This window comes from Macrobrachium rosenbergii, chromosome 53 (genome assembly GCF_040412425.1).
Source record: "Macrobrachium rosenbergii isolate ZJJX-2024 chromosome 53, ASM4041242v1, whole genome shotgun sequence".
NCBI lineage: Eukaryota > Metazoa > Arthropoda > Malacostraca > Decapoda > Palaemonidae > Macrobrachium > Macrobrachium rosenbergii.
Genome location: NC_089793.1, coordinates 3,284,246 through 3,299,591, shown reverse-complemented (window position 1 = coordinate 3,299,591; position 15,346 = coordinate 3,284,246). Strand labels below are relative to the sequence as shown.

General features: G+C 37.6%; 1 protein-coding gene across 2 annotated transcripts in view; it reads left to right on the top strand.

Moving 5' to 3' along the window:
• Positions 1-15,346, top strand: part of nvd (neverland) — a 91,553-nt gene that overhangs the window by 38,186 nt on the left and 38,021 nt on the right. The window contains exon 1 of one of the 2 annotated variants that reach the window (XM_067096503.1): positions 13,770-13,903. The exons of the other annotated variant lie outside the window; for it this stretch is intronic. The gene's annotated coding sequence lies outside the window, so the exon portion shown is untranslated. Of the gene's footprint in view, positions 1-13,769; positions 13,904-15,346 lie in introns of those variants that run through there. 2 annotated transcript variants of the gene reach the window in all.

Sequence of the window (15,346 nt, the reverse complement as noted above, 5' to 3'; positions counted from 1 at the left end):
TGTATTTTACATGGTTCCGTTGTTTTTTACATGGTTCCGTTGTTTTTTACATGGTTCCACTGTATTTTACATAGTTCCGTTGTTTTTTACATGGTTCCGTTGTTTTTACATGGTTCCGTATTTTACATGGTTCCAGTGTATTTTACATGGTTCCGTTGTTTTTACTGTATTTTATGGTTCCGTTGTTTTTACATGGTTCCTCTGTATTTTACATGGTTCCGTTGTTTTTTCCACATGGTTCCGCTGTATTTTACATGGTTCCGTTGTTTTTTTTACATGGTTCCGCTGTATTTTACATGGTTCCACTGTATTTTACATGGTTCCGTTTTTACATGTTTTTATTTTACATGGTTCCGTTGTATTTTTTACATGGTTCCACTGTATTTTACATAGTTCCGTTGTTTTTACATGGTTCCGTTTTTTTCCACTAACATGGTTCCGCTGTATTTTATTTTACATGGTTCATTTTACATGGTTCCGTTGTTTTTACATGGTTCCACGTTGTTTTTTCCACTGTGTTTTTTACATGGTTCCGCTGTATTTTACATGGTTCCACTGTATTTTACGGTTCCTCTGTTTTTACATGGTTCCACTGTATTTTACATGGTTCCGTTGTTTTTTTTACATGGTTCCACTGTTGGTTCCACTTTATTTACATGGTTCCACTGTATTTTACATGGTTTTTATGGTTCCACAGTATTTTACATGGTTCCACTGTATTTTACATGGTTCCACTGTATTTTACATAGTTCCGTGTATTTTACATGTTTTTTACATGGTTCCGTTTTACATGTTCCACAGTTTTTACATGGTTCCACTATTTTACTGGTTCATTTTACATGGTTCCGCTGTATTTTACATGGTTCCGCTATTTTACATGTATTTTACATGGTTCCACTGTATTTACATCCAGTTCCACTGTATTTTACATGGTTCCATTTTACATGGTTCCACTGTATTTTACATGGTTCCAGTGTATTTTACATGGTTCCACTGTATTTTACATGGTTCCACCGTATTTTACATGGTTTCGCTGTATTTTACATGGTTCCTCTGTATTTTACATGGTTCCACTGTATTTTACATGGTTCCAGTGTATTTTACATGGTTCCACTGTATTTTACATGGTTCCACTGTATTTTACATGGTTCCATTTTCCTCTGTATTTTTACATGGTTCCAGTGTATTTTTACATGGTTCCTCTGTATTTTACATGGTTCAGTGTGGCACACATGGTTCCACTGTATTTGCGTTCCACCGTATTTTACATGGTTTCGCTGTATTTTACATGGTTTCATTTTGTATTTACATGCCACTGTATTTACATGGTTCAGTGTATTTTACATAGTTCCACTGTATTTTACATGGTTCCATATGTTCCTTAGTTCCACCGTATTTTTACATGTTTCGCCATATTTACATGGTTCCTCTGTATTTTACATGGTTCACTGTATTTTACATAGTTCCAGTGTATTTTACATGGATTCCACTGTATTTTACATGGTTTCCCACCGTATTTTACATGGTTTTTCGCTGTATTTATGGTTCCTCTGTATTTTACATGGTTCCACTGTGTTTTATGGTTCCACTGTATTTTACATCGTTCACCAATGTTACATGGTTCCACTGTATTTTACATGGATTCCACTGTATTTTACATGGATTTCCTCTGTATTTTACATGGTTCCTGTATTTACATGGTTCACGAAGTATTTTACATGGATTTCCACTGTATTTTATGGTTCCACAGTATTTTACATGGTTCCACAGTATTTTACATGGTTCCACTGTATTTACATGGTTCCGCAGTATTTTACATGGTTCCATTGTATTTTACATGGTTCCACAGTATTTTACATGGTTCCTCTGGTATTTTTACATTTGTGGTTCCACTGTATTTTATGGTTCCACTGTATTTTGGTTCCGCTGTATTTTACATGGTTCCATTTTACATGGTTCCACATGGTTCCACTGTATTTTACATGGTTCTGCAGTATTTTACATGGTTCCACTGTATTTTACATGGTTCCGTTGTATTTTACATGGTTCCACTGTATTTTACATGGTTCCATGGTTCTGTATTTTACATGGTTCCACATGGTTCAGTATTTTACATGGTTCCACAGTATTTTACATGTTTCCACTGTATTTTACATGGTTCCGCAGTATTTTACATGGTTCCACTGTATTTTACATGGTTCCGCTGTATTTTACATGGTTCCTCTGTATTTTACATGGTTCCACTGTATTTTACATGGTTCCACTGTATTTTACATGGTTCCACAGTATTTTACATGGTTCCACAGTATTTTACATGTTTCCACTGTATTTTACATGGTTCCACAGTATTTTTACATGGTTCCACTGTATTTTACATGGTTCCATTGTATTTTACATGGTTCCTCTGTATTTACATGGTTCCACTGTATTTACATGGTTCCAGTATTTTATATGGTTCCAATTGTATTTTACATATGGTTCCTCTGTATTTTACATGGTTCCACTGTATTTTACATGGTTCCGCTGTATTTTACATGGTTCCGCTGTATTTTACATGGTTCCACTCCCTGAGTAGTTATGTAATAAGTGAACCATTCATGACGTTCTTCAGCATATTTGCTTTTATATTTTATCTGCTTTTATCGCGTTATTGAGCAGCATGAAGAAACGGCATATGGACTCTCCGAAGAAGGTTTCATTTCCTGTCACTTTTCTTAGGAAGCTTTTGCTTCTTACTGGTAAGTCCTTGATTTGACAGACTGATGATTGATTGAACGGGCATTGGGTATTGTAACTGTTTAACTGTTCCTCAAGAACGTTTTAATTTAACCAAGTTTAGGTTATTCATTTCTTTTTATTTATTAATGTATTTCGTAGTTAATTTCTTCGGTCGTTTGATATCTGTGATGGAGAGCCATTACTTCTTTTATAACGCCTATTGCATCTCGTGATCCTCGTGAATAATGTCTATACCATCAGCAAGGCAGTAGCTGTTATATAAGTTTAAAGTAAAACTATTGCATTTGTTCCATTTCTTACAAACTCGTATTAGGAAACCTTAGGTAAAATAATTGTGTTGCGCGTCGTCCCTGCCGCATTTTAAAACTGCTCTAATTTACTTCATTAAACAGAAGAAGAATCTTTTTTTTATCCTAAGGTAAAGCTCCCTTATCGTCCCATATCATCAGTGAGCAATTGCCCCATTTACTTGCAATGTATTTTACTTGTATCTTGTTGAGACGATGTTTTCCTGTTTACCCAAAAGGGAGAGAACGATCAAAGTCGTATTACATGATGCGGACGCAACTGCAGAGGAAGCTTAGCCAATCGATCACCTAGTCTCCAAGGGAGGAGGGAGTTTTGTTCGTGATTAGGAAATTAGAGGACCTCTGATTAGCTGACAGTCGGGTTCGGGCACAAATGCCTTTGCAGAGGACACCGAGGTCAGCGCCGTCAGGATTCTCTCGACTGGTCATGCTTGTTGGCAGTCGTGGATATGTTTGGCTGAGTTGCTTTACATAAGTGTAGGCATTATTTGAGGTTCTTTGCAGCGTTCCTTCGGCCCCTAGCTGCAGCCCCTTTCATTCTTTTTTGTACTGTACGTCCGTTCATATTCTCTTTCATCCATCGTACTTTCTACCCTCTCCTAACTATTGTTTCACAGTCCAGCTGCGAGGTTTTCCTCCTGTTACACCTTTCAAACCTTTTTGCTGTGAGTTTCCGTTTCAGCGCTGAATGACCTCATAGGTCCCATCGCTTGGCCTTTGGCCTAAGTTCCGTATTGTTCTATTTGCAGGAGTAAGTTTTGATGAGAAGAATCATGAGACGTATATTGGGATACACAATTACACGTAATGATTGTATTAATTCATTCGGGTCTTTGATGTGCGAAGAAAGTAAATTGAAACGTAAATGTCAAAATTGTTCGTTATTTCTTGAACTTTGCAATTGGAAAGAATGAAGACTTTTGGTAAACATGCTTCCATGCATTCCTATGCAGTTTTTTTTATTTATTTTGTTTTATTCATTTTTATAAAGCGAAGACGAAAGGTGAGATTTCCCCTTATTGATTACTTGAACAAGGCAAAAAACTTGAGTTTTATTTCAATCCATTCATTTAATTCTGTCGTTGCCGACTAGAAAAGTTATTCTCTCTCTCTCTCTCTCTCTCTCTCTCTCTCTCTCTCTCTCTCTCTCTCTCTCTCTCTCTCTCTCTCTCTCTTCTGAAGGATCCGGTGTTATGTCATGAGAGAAGTCAGTTTTGTTACCAACGCGTGAGACTGTCATGAAACTATATTATACTATTTGAACACAGTAGAATGTTTATTACCTAAGGCTCAGTCCATGAACACCTGCCTTATACCCAGTGACCCAGAACATGTCGATACCTGTCTCTCCACTAGAGATAAAAAAAAGTAGTATGAAATGAAGTCGGTGAATTATTGAAAGAAAATCCGACGGACAATAAAAATATAGAGAGAGGCGGGTAGGAACTGCCGATAACGCAAATTCATATCTTATCGCGTACCAGAGCCGGACAACAGATCATTTTAGGGCACACTGGATTTCATACCACACATTAGCTTTTAATGTTTGTTGACGTAGTAATAAGAAAAAAGAAGAATACTATTATAATCTCTTTCTATGTAATTCGTCCTTGACGGGACCAGTCGAGTTTTAAAGGAATATCAAGCAAGCCCGTAAAAAATTCTCCCAAGCGCCCAGAGCTCTCTCTCTCTCTCTCTCTCTCTCTCTCTCTCTCTCTCTCTCTCTCTCTCTCTCTCTCTCTCTCTCTCCAAGAACACCCTCTTGCTATGAGCGTAAGCTCATCATGCAACCATCGGATTTGCTAGTTACCAAGGAGCAGAAACTGGTTCCGCCGTCAGTGGAGCATCCAGAAATGCTCTTCCAAAAAGTCACACAGTGAAGTATTTCCACGAATGTCCAGACAATTCTTATTTCCCCTGAGCTTTACAGAACGGCCCCAGGTAAACTGTCCTCTTCCTTTCTCTCTCTCTCTCTCTCTCTCTCTCTCTCTCTCTCTCTCTCTCCCTCTCTCTCTCTTTTTCCTTCCTCATCGTCCTCTTTCCTCTGAAAACTATATGTCAGTTCGCCCTCATTCCGTACCCTGCTTGAGCGATGGGTTTCCAGGTACTGCGTAACTGCATGATAACGGTGTCTCCTGGAATGGTCATAGCAGTATGTACCTCCAGGAACCGTGGGGGAAAAATGATTTTATAGCCCTGTTTACTCAAATTCGCCGTATTTGAATAGATTTTGACTCTCTCTCTCTCTCTCTCTCTCTCTCTCTCTCTCTCCTCTCTCTCTCTCTCTCTTACGAACTGTAGAAATTTCTCAGTTGGGACCCGCAGGCACTTTTTCAGAGGGTCATCAGTAACGTATTTCTGGTAATTCCAGTCCACGGATGGGTTACCCGGTTACCTTTATTGTTGTTAAGGTGAACGCGTTCTTGGTTCGTCCTTAATGACCATAACCGGCAGTAGTTTTCCTATTCAGAGCGTTTACGCAAGGATGGGATATCCCACAAGTGAACGGAAATTTTAGCACCCATAGCATGTACTCATTATTGTTGGTTTTTTTTTTTTTTTTTTTTTGCTTGGTCGGTATCCTGCAATTGAAATTATGTTATTATTATTATTATTATGTGTGTTATTATGTGCTGATTATTATTATTGCTGATATTGAGGCAAGTTTGAAAATAACGCTCTCTCTTGCCACTCCCCCCCAACCCTCCCCTGCCCCCCCACTCTCTCTCTCCTCCTCCTCCCCTCTCCCCTCTCTCTCTCCCCTCCCCTCTCCCCCTCTCCCTCTCCCCTCCTCCTCTCCTTTCTCTCCCTCCTCCTCTCCCTCCCACTCCCCGTATTCGTGTGTGCGGTTCGTCTCCCGAAAACCATAGTTGCTACGATGCCGGCCAGTTGCCTGAGTCGTGAATTTACGCTCCAGAGACACGTCGATGCTACCACGGCTGTTAGCAACCAACCACCGTGAAGAGACACTATTTTTGGCGCATCAGCTATTCTTGGCAATGGCAGAACAGGTAGCAATTTTACTTCCGGTTGTTGTTGTTCTTCTTCTTCTTCTTGTTTTTGCCGGTTATATCAATTTGCGCGTGCGTCAGCAAATTTTTTTAATTAATCTCCGTGATGCTGACGGCTATTACGCATTATGGTCATAATAACAGACATCATGTTGTCATCTTCCTTCCAAAATGCGACGGTTTGTTTTTTTTCTCTCTCTCTCTCTCTCTCTCTCTCTCTCTCTCTCTCTCTCTCTCTCTCTCTCTCTCTCTCTGTCGCATCATGGCCCTCTTGGAGATGGCTCCATAGTCTTCATTTCCACTGCATTCAACATTTGAGAATTGAAGTAGTTGTAATTTATTAAGTAAAATATGCTCATCAAATTCTTTAAGAACAAATTGTTCGTGTCAGCCTCATTAGAGCCAAGAATATTAGGACACTGTTCTGGTTTAACTATTTAATAATAATAATAATAATAATAATAATAACAATAATAATAATAAGAGTCACTAAAATGGTGAAGACATCCACAGTGGTGTAAATGTAAATATATATTAGAAATATATTTTTCTAATATATATTTACAACATTGTGGATTTCTTCACCAATAATAATAATAATAATAATAATAATCCAAATTATACCCGAGTAGCACCCCAATGGATTAAACAATAATAACAACAACAACAGCAATAACAATAATAATAATAATAATAATAATTCAAGGTACACCTGAGTAGCGCCGTAACGGCAGGTGGGAGTTTCCACCACGATACCATTGCGCAAGCGCGGACGGGATATAAACAAACTCTTGTTGTCTTCCTTTTCCATTTACGTGGGCCAGTGTTTTGTTGTGAATATTATTTGTGTACTATAGTATTTTTTGTATACTGTAGTATTTTTTGTATACTATATTATTTTTTAATACTATATTATTTTGTACGTTTTTTTTTATTTTTCAATTCATTTTTCGGACGAGGGATTTTATTGTGTGTAATGTATGTTTTTGAATGACTCAGAATCGTGTTGTAAGCGTGGTAATCGTTCATTTACGTGATTTATATTAAATCAACGCAAAAGAAGAAGACCCACGAACAAAAATAAAACGAACAAACAAGACGAAAGACACGTAAACAAATAAAAAATATAAATAAACAAAAAACAAATAGACACGTACACACGGGAGGGAGGGAGTTGCAACATCACCTGAGGTTTACTTTTCGTTTCAATAAGTGGAGGAAGAGGTGGAGGAGGTTTCGCGGAAGACTGACTGGTTACGAAATAGCGGCTCAGACAAAAACATGATTTACCCTTCGTGGGCTTCGTCATCCGCTCTCTCTCTCTCTCTCTCTCTCTCTCTCTCTCTCTCTCTCTCTCTCTCTCGGTGTGGAAGGTGGTTTTGTTTGTTTTCCATTTTCGGGTGAAAAACAAAACTGTGAATTCAGTGGTGTGGCTTTTTTTTATTAAATATATTGCACGTATTATCAAACACATTTTGAAGTGTGGTCTAGGACACAAATAGAAAACCATGAATTAGATAATAATACATGTCCATGAGAAAGAAAAATGGATTTTATGTAAACTCTATTAGAGAGAGAGAGAATATCCCGGATATGTTAGTACTTATTAAAACCAAAGTATTAAAACAAGAGGTGAGTGTTATCAAAGAAGTGCAACCTTGGATTTCAAAACTGGCAGAAATGGCGATGTGATTCTCAGGCGGGCAAACGTGCTGTAAATGTTTATGAAGTGACGATGAAACTCGTGTATTTGCATAGGGGATTTCCTCCCCTTTCACCAGTTACACGATGTGTCAGTGGTGAATACTTTCTTGTTGCTTTAGATTCCAGCTTATACAGGAATATACATATATATATATATATATATATATATATATATATATATATATATATATATATATATATGTGTGTGTGTGTGTGTGTGTGTGTGTGCGTATGTATATATATATATATATATATATATATATATTGTATATATATATATATATATATATATATATATTGTGACCAATTAGTAGATCCTGCTAGGGAAGAATATAATTATTCTTGTGTGCTCCCTGCCTAGAGTCGAGGCAGAGACAAGCTGAAAACTGTCATAACCAGGAGAGTTGGCTATCATTACTGGTCTTACATCAGGGTCCTGATCTGCGCTAATGTAAGCCACCTGAGCAAGGTGAAAGCTAATAATGTAAGCAAGACAAGTTCTTTTCTTTCCTCTATGTTAGCAGTTTTCAAATGGACCACAAACCTAGAGTCAGTTTTACCATAGTCTCAAGGCCCCTTTACTTCTTTTCTGTCGTACAACTTTCTTTATGCCAAAACTGGGTTTATTATGTTGCAAAACCAAGTTCACAGGTCTTAGTTAATTAATTTAGTTCCTGCACTTGCTCTGCATACAACAATATATGTTAAACTGTGTGTAGTGTAATAATAAGAATAATAAAAATTATCATAGGAGCTTCTTTCTTGAAAAGAATTCTTTACAGGTTTATGATGGGACATGACACTTTTAAGTAAATAAAATTACGGTTATGGCCACTGCTACTATCGCCCACAGACCTTTTTATCACAGTGTCCCTTAAGTATAAGCAAATTGAGTCAGCGATGTGTAGTTCGGCAGTTTAGCCAGAAATCCGATGATGATTTATGTGGAACATCCAGCAGGTAATGCAATAGGCATCTCTATGAACACTTATGTCTAGCTTCTACTGTGGGTGGCTTCATTCGTCTCAAGAATTCTGCAGGTAGAAGGTAAATCACTGAGCCTTGTCTGAGAATACATTTGGGTGGACTTAGAGCATCTACTGCTGGGCCAGTACGGCTCACCAGCTGGAGATATGATAGGCTTGGACAAATGCAATACTTAAAGTCGCCCTTCATTTAAACATGGGGCCCTCTTCCTCTGAACCAGCAATTCTGGAGTTGATCTAAAGTCTGCTGTAAACCAACTGGTTATTTCAAGTCTTGGAAAAGTGACCTTACTGTCTTAAGGTAGCTATGGGACCACAAAAGCGCCCATATCTTTGCTGGCAGCTTCCTGCTTACGTACAGAACTGGTGATAGTTAAAGACTTGACAGTTCAAGAAAGACTGATTAGAGATAGGAAAGGTGTTGTAACTACCCTTAGCTCATGAATCCTATGGTATCTTAGAAAAACCGACATTTATGTTTTTACCCCGCTGTTGGTCCTATGAGTAACAGATTTAGACGACTGGTAAAAATATAAATACTTCAAAAGAAAAATGCTAATTTATCATCGCTGTAAAGGACACATTGAATGTAGAATAAAAAAAAGTGCATAATTTAAGCAAAAGTTTCAAAAGGAAATTATGACAGGAGCAGGATTACATTAGGTACGTAACAATATATACAGCATATATATATATATATATATATATATATATATATATATATATATATATATATATATATATATATATATATTTATATATATAGCATATATATATATATATATATATATATATATATATATATATATATATATATATATATATATATATACAACCTAGCAAGCTGTTGATTTGAAAGTATTCCGATGCATTATTTTTTCCTCCCCTCGACCTCCTAATTCGTAGAAAATAAACCCAGAGACTTCAATGCTATCTCTGGGAGATTTGCAGGATTGCAAAATGAGCAGGATCGTATAATTATAAAAGAAAGTGAAAGGACGCGTAGTACCAAGACTGGAATGGTCAGTGATTAGCTTTTTTTTTTATATATAAAGTCTGGGATCCAGGACGCGTCAGGGACACCTGTTGTAAATTACCTGGAAGGCTTCAGGGATGCATGAAAGTGGGCAGCTACTTGGATCTGAAGTGTTATTTGCGAAACAGCTGCTGTTTTTGTATGTCTCGCCGTGGAAGCAAGCATAAAAACACCTTTGTGGTATTGCAGTGATTGATCTGCTGGTTTTGTTGAAATTGGGATAATGATAATACTACCAGTCCTTTGAAGCCTCGGTGCCTCAAGAATGAACTGGAGAGAGATGAAATGACTGATAGTTTTGCAGTACTAGAAATTAATGAGTAATGTGAGGCCCTTGTGAAGTTCTTAAAAATGTTAGGAATAAATGTTTGTTGGGAGAAATTTTACATGATTTCATGAGTAATGTAATACCCTTGTGAAGTTGTTAAAAATGTTAGGAATAAATGTGTGTGGGGAGAAATTTTACATGATTTCATGAGTAATGTGATGCCCTTGTGAAGTTGTTGGGAGAATTTACATGATTTCATGAGTAATGTGATGCCCTTGTGAAGTTGTTAAAAATGTTAGGAATAAATGTGTGTGGGGAGAAATTTTACATGATTTCATGAGTAATGTAATACCCTTGTGAAGTTGTTAAAAATGTTAGGAATAAATGTTTGTTGGGAGAAATTTGACATGATTTCATGAGTAATGTAACACCCTTGTGAAGTTGTTAAAAATGTTAGGAATAAATGTTTGTTGGAAGAAATGTTTCATGATTCATGAGTAAAAAGTAAGAGAATGGTTTTGCAGACCACTGAGCTGATTAACAGCTCTCCTAGGCTGGCCCGAAGGTGGATTAGACTTATTTTACGGCTAAGAACCAATTGGTTACTTAGCAACGGGACCTACAGCTTATTGTGGAATCCGAACCACATTATAGCGAGAAATGAATTTCTATCACCAGAAATAAATTCCTCTAACTCTTCATCAGCCGGCGGCGGGAATATGTGATGCGCTTGTGAAGTTGTTAAAAATGTTAGGAATAAATGTTCACTGGAAGAAATGTTAAATGATTTCACTGAAAAGAGAAATGACAATAAGGGAAGCGTTGGTTAGTGGATAAACCTCACAAGAATTATGAAAGAGTGATTGAAAGGCCTCTCGGTGAATGGAAGTGCAATTGCTTTTATAAGTGATCATTATTTATTGTAAAAAGGAGGCAGATTCGGGTAGAGGCTCATTGCTGAGAATTAGGAAGGCCAGGGAACAATAATGCTGTTACCCCCTAAGGGAGGTAGTGCCGTCAGTGCACCTCACGGGGTACACTGTAGGCATTACTAAAGGTTCTTTGCAGCGTCCTTTCGGCCCCTAGCTACAACCCCTTTCATTCCTTTTACTGTACCTTCATTCATATTAGCTTTCTTCCATCTTGCTGTCCACCCTATCCTAACGAGGTTTTCCTCCTGTTACACCTTTGTAACCTTTTACTCCCAATTTTCCTTTCAGCGCTGAATGACCTCATAGGTCCCAGTGCTTGGCCCTTGCCTAAACTCTATATTCCATTCCAATAATGCGGTTAGACAAAATGCGGATGGGTTTTTCTGAAGGGACAGTAAAAACTACTTGCAATACATTTTCATCATTATCATCATCTTCCCCTTCAATGAAGTGTGAGATGTAAAGAACATTCGTGAAATTCCATCACAATGTCATTATTGCACTTTCACTTCCACGGGTCTCCACTCATTTCCATCCTCCCTTCTCATAATTCTCAGCCAAGTAGCCTGGGTCTCTCAACTTTTCTAGTGCCCACAGTCGCCCAGCTATCAGGTAGTATCCTCCTTCCAAGGGTTGTGCGAAGGACATGTCTAAGCCATCCTCATCTCTTGTTCGTCATTATCTCATTTTATCATGGAGCTTTAGTAATTTCCCTTTTATGGTATCATTTTTCATTCTTGCTTGTCGCCAGTACATTTTCAAAACAGATCATTGGCAATTTAAAGGAAACAAGGAATTGAAGAGATTGTTGCCAAACCTGTAACTTGTATCCTAATCACTGGGATTTACAGAGGAAAGCATAACGGGAGTCACTGTCACGTTTATCCTCTTTAACTGTCAAACCAAGATGATTTCCCTTGTGTAGAGGCCTTCATATATCTACCCAGGAAGCTCATCAGCTTCCTCTTGGACGCCCCATCCCCCTATATACACTGCGCCCCTCACCTCTATCTTGCATGCATTCTCTTCTTAGATATCAACATCCTTTCGTCCCTAAACTCTTCGGCCCAATCTAACCTGCATTTTCTTCAACCATATCTCTCCTTCCTCCAAAAACTTCAGAATGAACCATATTTTTTCCCCAAGTGTGTTTTCTTCAATTCTCTGCACATGACCAAACAACCTCAAAGCATTTATTCTAGCCTTCCATTTGTTTACATTTCTCACCTTTCCAACCTTTGTTTACAACAGATACGTTAGGAAACCACTTATCTCATCAATGTCAATCTTTTGCTACACATCCGCATTAAACATTATTGTCGTAAAAAGAACAGGCCAATAACCCTTACGTTTATCACAAATCTTCTCTACTTCACTAATTAAAGGATTCGCCGCTTCTCTCAGACTGTCTTTGTCCTTTAAATTTTTCTCTATTATTCTCATAAACACTCCAATCTTTTTGCCAGTCTGTGAAACTTTTGGCAAAAAATAAGTCCAAAAAGGCTGTTTTTGCTCTTCGTTGGAATGATATTTTTTTTATTAAACAAATCTGCGAGTAAAAAAGGGGAAACAATATGTGGAGTTACCTAAAAGAAAAACCTGTCACAAAATTATTTTCAGTATTTCTCACTGCTTAATTTTTATTTATTGTTTTTCTTCTGTTTTATTTTGTCCATGATTTATCTGATAAACCCTTGGAAAAGGTTACAAAAACATCCGAACTCTTGAGCCAAAACACTATCTCTCTCTCTCTCTCTCTCTATTTTTTCAGTGCATTTTTTCTCGCGCGGTTCTCCTATTCTCCTCAAAACGAGTGGGTGATACTCCTCCGTTCATTAATTATTAGGAATGAGGTTGCAAGGGGCCCACCTCTTCAACCTGTTCTTTTCTGATTCTTGAATGAATGTAATATATATACTATATATATATATATATATATATATATATATATATATATATATATATATATATATATATATATAAATATATATATATATATATATATATATATATATATATATATATTTATATATTATATATATTATTATATATATAAGATATATATATATATAGGTATATATATATATATATATATATATTGTTTAATGGGAATTTATGTATATAAACATGGGATAGTGAGCGTGGTATAACTAATACACATCAGCTAATATACGTTCAAAGCGAAAAGGAGGCGGGGCCTTTGAACCAGCCAAAAACCCAGAGACCTAAATAAGTAAACAAGTGAATAACTAAATATGTAAACAGATGAAAGTCGCAAGCCGGAGCCTCTCATGCACCGGGACACGAACGACTTGACCAGGAGCAATCCAAGGACAGTCTCGGGGGAGCTAGGAGCTCCTGCAGATGCCTCCGATAGGACCTCGACGTGTCGCATCAGATAGGAGCAGAGTGAGCGGCCCAACCCGCCAGCCAGCAAGTCAGCATCTCCTAGCGATTGAGCAGAAGGCAGGCAGGGCGGTAGTCCTGCCCCGGGAGGGAGAGCGGGAGGGGGAGAGGGAGGGCGCGTGTGTGTGTGTATATGAGTGAGTGAGAGAGAGAGAGAAGGCTCGGCGATATATAAGGCAGGTACGGGAGTGGACTGGCATACGCTAGACATCTCTTTAACTGTTCCAAAGCCTCCCTCTCTGCTCTCTTCCTGCGCGCTGACCAAACGCGTTCCAGTCCAGCTTCTGTTGCGCGAAAGAGTTTCCCCAGTTCCTGTCGCGAGGCGTCTGTCTGGGTTGCACGCTGCGCCCCACCACCCCCCTCTCCCAATTTTTTTGTGGATAATTTTTTTTTATTTGGACTCGTTTCGGACGTCCATCACGCACGCTCGTCCTTCTTCTTTCCTCGTCTGCGACGTGTCTGCGGCTGTATTGACAGACAGGAGACGTCGAGGTGTTTTTCGCAAGCAAAAATGTAAGTTAGCCTTTACCAACGTTTGTGATTCGCTTCTTCTTTTGGATTAATCAGACAGTTCAAACGTTTTTCTCGCTGTGTTAGTATGGAAGAATGTGAACGAGTGAATATTAATATTAATGAGAATGAACTAATGTTTGTCTGACCTGAATGTTTTTTTCTTGTTTACTATGTAAGATGGCAGATTAATTTCTTCACATTCTAAACGCTGTTTCATTCCTCTCTATAGTTTTAGTGCAAACATTACCGGTAGCTTAATATATCATAATAGGATTGAATCAAGGATTTGCGTACAATGTACGGTAGTGAGATCTTCTTCTTCTTCTTCTTCTTCTTCTTCTCATACAAAAATGGGGTAGGAAACTTTTCGTCGCTCTGTCTGGCACTGTGTTCAGATACCCTCGCGGGGACCCTTCCACCTGTGCTTATTAATTCCAGGTAGACCACAGCAACCCGACGTTACCTAGGTTAAGTAGGTCACTTTGAGCAGTCAGTTTGGGCAATTATCTTCACTAACCCCCCACCCCTTCCTACTCATTCCTAAATGAAGATAGCACTCGCTGCCGTGGGGAAATGGTCGTTTGTTGCATGAAATGGGGGAAACGTTAAAAACTCTCTAGATTTTGTCAGCTGAAGGGATAACAATGGCACATGTGACGTCACGGAGTAAGTACGTACACTTGCACCCAGGCCATTGTATGTATAGAGGTCTGGTTTCTCTTTAGCTTGTGGTAGTCGTGGGATGTATATGTATACTTGTGTGTATATATATATATTATATATATGTATGTGTCTATTTGTATTTATATATATATATATATATATATATATATATATATATATATATATATATATATATATATATATATATATATATATATATATATATATATATATATATATATATATATATATATATATATATATATATATATGCTACATGTGTATGTATGCATACATATATACATACATACATACATACACTTTGAATTGCAGCTTCCTGAGAAATTGTAACGGTGGAATTTTTCTCTTACTGAAGCACATATGTATTTATTGTCTACTTTTTTATTTGCTTGCTATTTCGGTACGTGTTGTCATTAACTTTCCCTCTCTAATTACCCCTGGACATTCTATTTTATGGTGGTTACCTTTGGAACTTAATGGCCTTTTCAACTTGTTCCGCAAGAATATTCACTCATAATAAATGATAATTATTACATTTTCACGAAGCGAAACATTAAAGAATTCTTATGGCACAATTTCAGATCTCACGATTCAAGTTATAATAAAATAATCACTTTAAATATTCATTAATGAAGTTTCCAAGTCTTGAATGTTTCACTGAAGTTTTCCTTAATATTCGCTGAATCTACGAGTATCTTGTGGAAGCCTGTTGCCTTTTTATGAAAAGATCGACTCGACGTTAAAAAGTTTTAGTTTTCT